At 48.9% G+C, this 10536-nt stretch overlaps 1 protein-coding gene across 1 annotated transcript in view; it reads right to left on the bottom strand.

Annotated features, from left to right (window-relative positions):
* The window catches only part of EDAR (ectodysplasin A receptor), a 77304-nt gene extending 72158 nt beyond the window's left edge, over positions 1-5146 (bottom strand). Inside the window, exon 1 of the mRNA XM_045550374.1 lies at positions 4852-5146. The gene's annotated coding sequence lies outside the window, so the exon portion shown is untranslated. The remainder of the gene's footprint in view (positions 1-4851) is intronic.
* Between the last annotated feature and the right edge of the window lie 5390 nt (positions 5147-10536).

The raw sequence follows: 10536 nt of genomic DNA on the forward strand, positions 1-10536 counted from the left end.
AGCTTCGTCCCAACTCCATCTCTCTCCCATTGCTGGGAGTGTCCGTCCCTCCAAGTGGGAAGCAGGGAGCCACTGGAGTGGCCTGCAGCCCCGCCGACTATGTGGGACCCCACGGGGCTGCAGGCAGGGGGATGGTGCTGTTTGTCTCTGCAAGAACGTGAAACGTGTTCTCTCTGCACAATTTATTGAGTCTTGAGAATCTAGTCAGACTTTTTGAAATGCAAGCATGTGTTTCAAGTTGGGGTCTTCAAATTTTTCTCAGAAGGGCCCGTTTGTCATGTGTTAATGGCCATGGGAACAGATGTGGCGGAGGTGGGGGAAGGGGACCACTCCTCTCCTGCTACCTGCTCCCGCTGCCCTTTCTGCCCTGCACAGCTGCCAAACCAGCCCTTGCAGGAAGAGGCTACCTGGGGATCCGGCTCCTGAAGGGCTGATACACAACCTTTGTGGTATGGTGTGGGCACCAACTGTCCCAGAACGACACTGTGCATGAACAGTCCTGGCTGAACTTCGGCCGTGATTTGACGTACCATTTTATTTGCCCTCCTACCACCCTCAGCGAAAGCCCTTCCTCACCACAGAACGCTCTAGCTCCTGCATCTCCTCTTGTCTTCTGTTCTTCCCTCCTTCCTGCTGGTGCGGGGACATCTCCAGCTCACCCCTCCCCAGTGCTTCTGCTCTTGGGCTCACTCCGTCACTTCGTCTAGGTCTTTGCTCAAGTGTCATTTCCCAAGAAGTCCCCACTCCCGCCCGGCACCTTCTCTGCCTGCCCTTCTGATTTGTTTCTCGCGGTACAGGATTTATCCGAACTCACGTGCATATGTACGTGTTATGGTTTCTCTCCCTGCAGTAGAATCTAGGCTCTGTGAGTGCAGGGCTGCTTTCTCTTATTACCCATGGCACCACTGTGTCCCTACATCCCAGCGCCATGCCTGGCACGTAGCAGATGCTCAGAAAAGATTTGACGAATGAACAGATGTGTATTAAAACCAACTTGAAATCCTCCCTTCTTGCCTCTCTGGTACATGCAGGATCTCATGCAAATATTGAATTGGAAATATGACAAATGAAGTTTTAGAAGAAATTTGGTAATGGTCAGAGAGTTGTCAAAATGGTGCTCTCTCATTTTTCATTTGCAGTTTGGATTTGCACATCTTCCTTCTAGCCTAAGAAAGTGCTTTAGATCAGGATTAAAGTGTTGTCGGCAGAACCATCTCTTTCTTATTTTCAAGAGACTAATACTGCACCTTATTTCAGTATTTGGGCACAACTTTAGCTGCTTGTGTCCAGCCATTGAATAGTATCAGTTAACAGTTTCGATCTTAAGGGATCTAGAAATGCCATAGTTAAGCCTGGCTTTCATGCTGCAGAGGCCACACGGCCATGATGGCAGTAATAATAACGTGATTGTGGGCGCTATTGCTCTGACTCTGATTTCATACGACCCACAGTGGAGACACCCTCCCACCATGCGTGGAGCTGTCTGACTGCTCGTGGAGTGGCAGAGCTGGCGAGAGCCTGCCTGGCAGTGCAGCCGGGCAGTCAGCACAGGTGCATCTTCCTAGGCCAGGCTCCCACCGCCCGTCCTTCCTCCACAGTCCTCTGATGAGTCAGAAATGGGAAACAAGGCCTCCTGGTGTCGACATGTGTCAGTACGTGTACAAGCTATGGGCACTTCCAGAGGTGCCTGGGCAGGAGGATCTGGGCAGAGAGGGCTGGGCCTCCCGCTTCCCCAGCACGAGGAACAGGGCCTCCGTTCTACCCTGGGGGCTAAAAGGGTGTTTGACACCCTTGGACACCTGGCCTTTGAGAAATAACAGATGTCTCTACCCCCAGCAAGGGTTGCTTTGCCAACTGGGATTTGTTTGCTTGTTGACTTAGGGTCCTTTGATGTTCTAGCAGCCACTTGTCTCCCACCATGTGATTAGGATAATTGGTGCCCTCTTAGACGCAAAGGATGGAGGATCCCATTCATCCATAGGACATATTTCCATGGAGTCCCCACGATGTGCTAGGAACAGCGCTATGACTGAAGACACCCCCTTAACACACAACCTAATGAATGGCCCCCACTGCCAAGACCCAGGGCAAAGCTTTTTCCTTAGCTTTGGTTGTTCAGGGTTAACTAGCCTTGGGTAATGCTTTGACTCCCTGAGGACAATGAGGAAAAATTAAACACAGTTGAGTCTCATTTGTGCGTATTAACAGGGGCCAATGGCTTTTTGGGATGCCTGGGTCCCAAAAGCCATTTTGAAAGTTTTTCTTAGCTCCTAAACTTAGATTTAACCACCTGAAATTGCCTACATTCTGCTATGTAAAATCTGCAACACTGTAATATTTCCTCTATTACTAACCTTTATCAGGATGGTTCACGAAGAACAGAACTTAGATTGTTTCCTCTCGCCCCTTCCTCTGATGAGGACGGGAAGTGAGTGAGTGTGGGGAAGCTGAGGTGCACGCAGGGGAGCGTCCGCTCGCTCCACGCCCATGTCTACCTCGAGGCTGTCAGTGCACTGGTCTCCTTACAGGAGTTCAGTGTCATGTCAGAGGCAGGGGACACAGTTTCGAGTCCCAGCTCCTCCAATTACAAGTGGCAGGCTCAGCCCATGCAGTCAGGAGTGTCACCATAATCATCACTAGCTATGTGGGCTCTGCCAAGTCAGGGAACCTCTCTGAGCTCCCATTTCCTTCTTGGGAATATAGGGAAGACAGGCGTGAAAATGCTCACAAGTGCTGCAGAAATGCATGGCAGAGGGTAAATGACCAGATACCAGTTTCTCTCTCCTTGCTCAATTTTTTTGGAAAATAGTAATCTTGGGGACTAAACAAAAGTCCTGCCTACAATATGCACATTCCAGAAGGACAGCATGGGAGTCAAGGATGGGGGTGAGGGAGGTGGCACCCTCAGAGGCAGGGGCTGGCTGAGACTTTTGTTCCCTAATTGAGCTAATGTGCTAAGTGAGCTTAATGTGACTTAATTAATGATGCTATTGGTGGGTGGAATTACCTAGGCAGAGCCTTCAAACAGCATCAAAGGAGGCAGGTGTCGTCTGGGCTAACTGAGGCAGCTGCGGGGAAGGCCAGGCGGAGGGTGAGGGGCACCGAGCCCAGCTGAGGGGCAGAGCCATTCAGCAGCGAGGCTGGCTGCCAACATGCCATCCTGTTTACACTCCTGTATTTGAACTTCAGATTTGCTTGAGTCTTTGAAGCTGGGTTCCTGGGCATTTCCTTGAGAATAAATTCCAGTCTGTGGAAACCACAAAACTCACTCACCTGGACCCAGAAAGGAGAGTCCAGTAACCCGGCTTCCATCTCTGGTCCTGTGGGACCTGCGGACCTGGGATTAGAAGACGCTCACGGTTGTTTCGCACCCTGTGGAACGGGGGTGAGACCAGGCCTGTCCTCACTCGCTGATGGCAGCCCCTGTGCTAGGCATGAGGACAGAGGACACACTGCCACATAAGAGAGAAGGGTGAGCCCCTGACGCTTCTGCAGTTTGCAAATAGGTATCCTCAACAAAGTGAAAATCCAGTTCGCAAAAGAAAGAAACCAGGTAGTGGCCAGAGAGTGAAAATCAAACATTTCAGGGAAATTTTATTTACTTTCTCCTCCAAAAGACAGGTCCATCCAGGATCATCCCTAACAAATGACTCCCCCAGCACAGCCGGGCTCACATAGGGGTGCAGAGGGGTGCAGCAGAGACCCCACTGATCATCGCCAGGGCCCCAGGCTCCCAGCCATGACGGGCTCACACAGGCAGTCATCGGGACGGACAGACACGCTAATTTCCCAGCCTTGAGGAGTCACTCTCTGGTGGCCTCTGTCAAAATGCATCTTTAAAGGTTTTAAGTGGCTACGACTTAGAAATCTCAGAGCATCGAACCAGGCTGGGAATATTCTATTTCAGATACTTGGATCCTTTTCTCTCCAGCCCATCACAGCTTTTCACCTCTTTGATAGTTTGAGTCAGTGACAGCTTCGTTCTTGGTTACAAAGTGTCTCAAAAACACTGCAGCAGAGCAGTGGGGAGGAGCTGCCCCGCCTTTGCCGTTGCTCCCTCCCTGCTCCCCATTCTACTCATCTCATAGCATGTGTCCCCAGAAGACAGAAGGAGGCTTCTCTTCGCATACATCACTTCACTCCTGGGAGACCCTGGGAGGTCCTCCCTGCCTAGCCTCCCCCTCCTCCCTGCCCGAACATCTTGAACCTCGGCTGCTGTGCTGGGGACTCAGTGCTGGGGACTCAGCGCCAGCTCCTGTGCGTGAGCCTACACCGTCCCACAGGGCACTGAGATGGATCTTTTGGCTAGGAATGGAAACCTTCACCACCACAAATAGCTACCCACCCCACCCTCCCTCTCCTGCCCCCAACGCAGGGGCCGTAAGAAGGAGGCTCAGCCTTTATTCCAAACCCCACCTGGAACGTCTCTGGGTTGGCGCGTACTCGAGCTGGGAGCAGGAACAGAGCCCGGCCGGAGTCCCAGCCTTCCCGGTGAGCCAGGCTCAGGGAACAAACCTGAGAAACACACTATCCACACTCCCTGGAGACACCCGTTGCTTTAGTAGCCCAACTCTTACAGCCTGCAAAACGCACACAAAATTTGGCTCCCTAACCAAACGTGCCAACCCATTGCAAAACAGGGTTTCCGATGTTTTCCCGAAAACAAAGGCACAATCTCAGGTCTTAGAACTGGTAGTGCAGACATACAGCAATCGGTAAAGCTTGTTCAAACGCAACCCAAAAATGACATGCATTTCAAAAATGCACCCAGGCTCTTTCCTAGCCCATGACACTTCAGTCTTGGCCACAGCCGGAGAGTTTGAAAACCAAAAGGAACGAACCAAGGCTTACCTGGCTCTCGTTGGAGGTCAGCTTCTAGTTCAAGCAGAAGATGGGTCTATGTTAAGAAAGCCAGGCAGTCCAGTTTTGGGTGGCCGGGCTTCACAGGTGGCCACCCCGCAGCACTCTCAGAAGCAGGGTCTCCACGTCCCCAGAGGCCGCAGGGCTGCCTGGGACCAGGCACAGCTCTCTGCCGCCAGCCCCACTTCCCTTCTGTTTTAAAGGGCTTCCCGTGAACTCTTCCTTGACTCTCCCTGTCTTGTCTGCAAGTTTGGAAACTTAGTCCTTGCCGAGGGGCTTTCCCTCACTGCAGACTCACCTGCACCATCTAGAGGTCTCTCCCAGCACTGACGATGCAGGAGCCCGGCACCTTCAGCCCTGGCTGCAGTGTATCCCTGACACACCTGGCTCTCCTGAACGTTCTGATCCTTAAGAGACCAGCTGTCATGTATAAATATCACTGATTGTTTGCAGGGGAAGGGTCTTGCTTCTAGGAGAGCCTTTTGGCATGGGAGTACTAAAAAGCTAAATTAGCATTAAAATATCATTAATCAAAGCTTGTTCACAGGACCCCCCACTAGGATGGCTACAGGTGTGGGTACTGCCGTGTTCACATCCACTCAGCTGTGAACATGTTTGTGCACATTTCTGCCCCGTGTGTCCGCCCTGCACGTCTACTGAAGGCTTTGAGTCACCAGGACGGCTCTTCTACTCCTCGCCCTGGTCATCCCACACCATCGCCACACACCCCAGGCAACCCAGGTACCATGCACAGCCCGCGTTGCTCCAGGGGAGTATACACAGCCCGTGTAGCTCCGGATAACTATATCTATCTCACAGAACTGGGTCGTCAGGAAGCCCTTTGAAACACAAACATTTTGAAAGGACATACCTTTTAGTATTGGCCAGTACTTTCTGAAAAATTAAATGATTAGGGGAAAAAAACAGCCTTACCATAATGTACTTCTCCTGTCTCTTTTCCCTCAATCACAGCTACACAAATGCAGGAGGAAAATAGCTCTGCTAGGCTAGATTTCTACGTTCCCCCTTTCCTACTTGTCCCCTCTGCCTTAGAAACACACAAGGTAGTTCACACATGAGAAAGTAAGGAGCTTAAGAGAGAAAGAGACAAAAACATGTGGGACAGGGACAAGAATCCTGAACTTAAAGACTAATTCTGCCTCCAGAGAGGTTAAGCAGAACCTTATTTACTTGACTGACTTGACCAGTGTGGACAACTACTCCAAATAATGTAGGATCCCAAATGAGAATTTTCAGGTTTGGTCATCTACCCTGACAACATTGAGCCCAAACTGAGGGTTTGTGATAAATTAAAATCACTAACATTATTATATTAGGAACCCTGAAAAATGAATGGGAAGTATTCTGGACTAATCTTTTCTACTGCATATAATTTTGACATTTGCACAAATGTGTTTGAGGTTGGGAATTATTTTAGGTACAACTAAAATAATTTTTTCGAGTGGAAATTGAATGGTGATTTAAAATTTACCTAAGAGAAATGACACTGATATTGCCAAAAGATAGGAGAAAAGGAGAAAAAGTTAGAATGGGCACAAAATACGGATGCTGTGATAGAGGCCAAAGCAGTTTTTTCCCTCTCTTGGAAAAATCCGAACTGTCATGCTATTCAGCAACGTTATGTAGGTTGTACTGGAACTCTTCCTAGTCACTGTATCCAAACGAAAATGAGCATACAAATTAATTCAGTTGATTAAGAGAAAGAATGAGACGAGAGCTCATCGCTTATCTTCATCATTGGCTCCAGAGCTTTGAAGATATGTGATTTCCTGTGTTGCACATTTCCTAAAAGACTGAGACAGAAATAGCAAAAGATTATCAATAGCGTTTTTTAATAAGAACATGAATCAAGACTGCAGACCAAGGCTGGGTGAAGGGGGTCTTGGGTCTGTGGAGAACAGAATGTAATTTAGAACACATGCTTGACACATGGACTTAGCCCAGGAGGGCCTGCCCTCCCCTTGCTCGGAGTGTGCACAAACGCACAGCCGGGACCCAGCAGAGGCCATGCAGGGGAAGGGGGCAGGTCCCAGCTCTCAGCTCCACTGCGCCACAACTTTGCAAGTGATTTTAGAGAGTCGGTGGACTCCCATGCCTGCAGAAAACATGCATGAGTTGCTAGGAACCCCTAGCAGAGCTGATAACTTCTAGTGAGTAAAACCAAGCCATATTCTGGTCGTTGTTATTTAAAATCTGTGTCTTAATTGCTAACCTCACATTGGGTGAGCAGAAAGAAAACCCTTGATACCCACACATTCCATCAAAATAGCATTCTTCTATGCTAATGTGTTTGTGCACTTATTCACGCAGCTGACGTGTGTGGAGTACTGCGTGTGCAGGCCCTATGCCAGTTGCTGGGATATAGCAGGATGAGAAAGGTAAAATCTCTGGCCTCAAGGAGCTTACATGCTGTTTAGGGAGGCAGAGAGTAATCAAGTTATCAAATAAATATGAAAAGTGCTTCCTGGAAGTGATGGGTGGTACAGGATGCCTGGGGTGTTTGTGGAGGGTGGGGGAATTGTCACAGTCTGCTGGTGACATTCCTGCTATTTGATGACTGTCTCAAAAAGTGGCTTCAGACCAAATACACCCAAACAAGGAGGCTCCTTTCTGATAGCTGGCTCCTGACATTTATCGGGCTTTACCCAACAACTCACCACAGCAAGCAGACTTTTGGTTACCTAGAGAGTTTATCTCAGAGTTCCTTCCAGGAAATGGCATTGCTCAAATCAGAAGACAGCTCTCTCTGCTCCCCAGCCAGTGCCTGAGACAGCCCCCACCACCCCCATGATGTAAGCAGTGAGAGTATAATTGAAATTGATCCTCACCAAGAATGACTTTAGGAGCCTGAATAGTGCAAAGGTTCAAATACTAAATCTTTTTTATGATCTGTAATATTGTCATTTAGCTCAACAGTACAGATCACTATGTTTTTCTAATAAAGGAAACCACAAGACTATTATAAAACCTACTTGCTCTGTACAAGAAAAATTAGGAGAGTGAAAACAAATTTAGAAATACAAAATATTGATGTCTCCATTCAAAAATCAACAAATTCATTTTTCCTATAGACAAGTGCATATTTCTACCATAAATCATGGCTTCGGGATAATGGGGTTAGTGGTTCATGGGATTATCACGCTATTATCAGCGGATATCTAAAGCAGAGGAATATGTGTTCATACTATAAACACATAAAATTATCTGCCCATTGGATTATATTTAATAAAATCTACTAATTAATTGATTTAAAAAATCACACTGATTAGAACATTTTGCAGGCAATCTGAAAGACAGAAGAATCATCAATTTATAAAGGCTAATGTGTTCTTGCAGGGCATTTAATTCTTCCTTACTCTTCATTTACCATGGAGATGAGTTCATTGTCTGAAGACCCCAAAAGCTGTGGTCAGGAAAAGAAAACGAGGACAGGGGGCAACAAAGCATTTTAGTGGGCCGCCACCCTGGCTGGCAGAGCTGCTGCCCACCACCTGCTCCCCAGCCCCCCTTCCTCAACGGGATGTCCCCAGCCCTGCTCGGGGCCATGCACCTGGCTAAACAGCTGCACTTCTCAGCTTCCCTTGCAGCTGGATGTAGCCACCTGTTTCAGAACTGGCCAGTGAGCCACGGCAGAGGTGTGCGGGACTTCCAAAAAGGCTGCTTACTGGGCTGATGCATCTGGGAGGAGGCTGTTCTACCCCCTTCCACTTCCTGTTTGCTGCCGCCTGGGGTGTGAATGTGACAGCTGGTGTAGATGGAGGAGCAGGACAGCAGCTTCAGCCCCTCTGTGGAACTGCCACACCAGCCGTGAACTGCCTACCTCACTCAGGGGCAAGAACGAACCCTCACGTCTTCCAGGCACTGTAGCCAGGCCTCTGTTAATAGAAGCCTAATTAATTTGCATAGTCTCTAGTTATGAGAAATTGGGATGCATAATTAATTTTTTCTAGACAAGCAAAGTTTAAGAAAGCCTGTTTTATAGCAATCTTAGCTTTTGTGTAACTTCCACTAGGGTATCATTCCTAGTATGCAATGATTCTCCAAGGAACTGAAGTGTTGGTTAACTGAAAAGATTCTGATTTGGGAACAGGTAGCGAAGAGTAAGAGTCCCCTGCTGTGTAACGATGGCCCTCAGTGGGCCAGACGCTCCCGGCACCAGGTTCTGACCAGGTTTGAACTCCAGGATGGTGGGGCTCAGGGTCTTGGCCCCACCCTAAGCCGTGTAGTTTAAACGTCTTCACACCCCTGGTGCAGGGATGTAGGTTTAAGACCAACACAGTTTCTCACGATCCCAAATTGGACTGGATGCTAGAGAGATGGAGCAACACTCTCTCCTGCCTATGCCTCCAAGGCAGCCAGTAATTTCCAACCATGTTCCTTGGAGCAGCTCAACGTGCAAGACGGGCTCCAGATGTGTGAGCAGCTGTCAGGACACGGCCTCAGCAGTCTGTCATCTCTGTGCACCAGGGCCCTCTTCGGCGGGCACACCCAGCCAGAGCCGATCATGGGGATTCACCAGGTGGGGGAGAAGATGTTGAAACTTCCACTTCCATTGATTTCTAGGATCTCATATATAAGAAATAATATTTCTTATTCATATTCAATCCAGAGATTTGCTCCTCCTGCTATGAGCTCTCTTACAAGGTAAAAACAGCTCTGATCAGATCACACCAGAATCTGCCAAAATACTTTAAAATTTCTCGAAGAGATTTTGAACCACATATTTCCTCCCGTTGCTGCCAGCCCTGCCCGTTCGCTTCTTCGCTCCCCTGCCTGCGAGCACCGAGCCGGGCTCTGCTGCACTGCGGGCCTGGGCCGCCCACTCAGTCACCTTCCCAGTCACATCTGCCGGCGCAGGCCAGGCATGCAGCAGCAGCACACAAACCCTGAAATCTCTGCGGCGTAATACAATCATAGCTTATTTCTTGCTCATGTCACATTCTGATGTGGGTCCTGCAAGCAGTGACTCAGGAATCCAGGCTCCTTCCATGCTGCGCCACCACCCTCTTGAGGTCCTTCTTCCTGGGGCAGACAGGGAGCAAATGCTTGGATGGCCACGTGGGATGTTTTAGGACCAGGCCCGTCACTTCTATATTTCTACTGGCCAACACCTAGTCATATGTCCTCAGACCGACTGCAAGTGAGGCCAGGGAACGCAGTGTTCTTGTGTGTCCAGGAACAGAAAACGGGATTCCTGGGTGTCTAATTAGTCTCTGTTGCAAGAAACTTTCCTGAACTTCTCTGTTTCAACAGGGTTTCTGTCCCTTCTTCCAATCCTCTAGCCAGCAGGTCTCAAAAATAAGGTGGCCCAGCATTGAGTACAAAAGATTGCAGTTGCTAAGGGCTGAGAAATGTCTGGAGAACATACTGCATTTCCAACAAGTGTTTGTGTAATATACATCTAAAGAGGCAGGATGGTTGGCTGGACCTCTGGCTCTGGAGCCTAAAGACCTGATTTTAAGTCCCTGCTCTGAAATTCACTATCTGTGCACATTGGCTAACTCACTGGGCCTCAGCAAGTCTCCATGTGCATAACCAGTGACGATTACTGTCTTTCACAGGGTCAGACTGAATTTCACAATGAGATGGCTGTCTACACTGCACTCTGCCAGAACTGTTGCTCTCCCTACATTCTGAAACTGTTCTTGCTTAGTC

This window comes from Lemur catta, chromosome 4, assembly GCF_020740605.2.
Source record: "Lemur catta isolate mLemCat1 chromosome 4, mLemCat1.pri, whole genome shotgun sequence".
Lineage (NCBI taxonomy): Eukaryota > Metazoa > Chordata > Mammalia > Primates > Lemuridae > Lemur > Lemur catta.